This window comes from Montipora capricornis, chromosome 8 (genome assembly GCF_036669925.1).
Source record: "Montipora capricornis isolate CH-2021 chromosome 8, ASM3666992v2, whole genome shotgun sequence".
NCBI lineage: Eukaryota > Metazoa > Cnidaria > Anthozoa > Scleractinia > Acroporidae > Montipora > Montipora capricornis.
This window is the reverse complement of record NC_090890.1, coordinates 39,822,521-39,823,170: the sequence shown is the minus strand read 5'-3', so window position 1 is coordinate 39,823,170 and position 650 is coordinate 39,822,521.

Sequence of the window (650 nt, the reverse complement as noted above, 5' to 3'; positions counted from 1 at the left end):
TTAATGATTCTACTGTGTCCACAAGAGAAATCTACGCAGTTCCACTACCCTCTCGATCCTAAGAAAATACGCGCAGAAGGCTCTATACACAAAGACACTACTTACCAGGGGAGTGACAGGCAAGACTTTTACCGACACGGAAAAAAAAAAAAATAAAAAAAATAAAAAAATAAAACAACTAAACGTAGACCTCGACTGGGTTTGCCCATAGGCAACCCAGTAACTAGATGCTTCTGTGAAGCATACACTGGTTTGCCTGTGGTACGTGCTACAGAAAATCAGAAGGCACTGAATTGTGTGGTATTGAAATACAGCATTCCAGTCTCTGAAGAATAACAAATAAAAGAGAAGCGAGAAACATTGGCTTCTGGGCTGACATGTTGATAATTTTCAAGTTCCCTCGCAACTTCTTTTTACCACAAGTGTGCCCTCTGAGCATCTGAACGCTTTCTAATACTAAAGTTCACTGAAGTTAAGCCCTGCCGGGCGGGGTTAGTGTTTGGATGGGAGACCAAAACAATGTACCCCTCTTAAAACAGAAGCATCGGACCGAAAATACTATTAACTCTAACAAATGCGAACTCAGCAAGGTACAGATCTTGTTAGCTTGCTTTATGCAAAACAAATATTGATGAAAAGGCAAATAACTA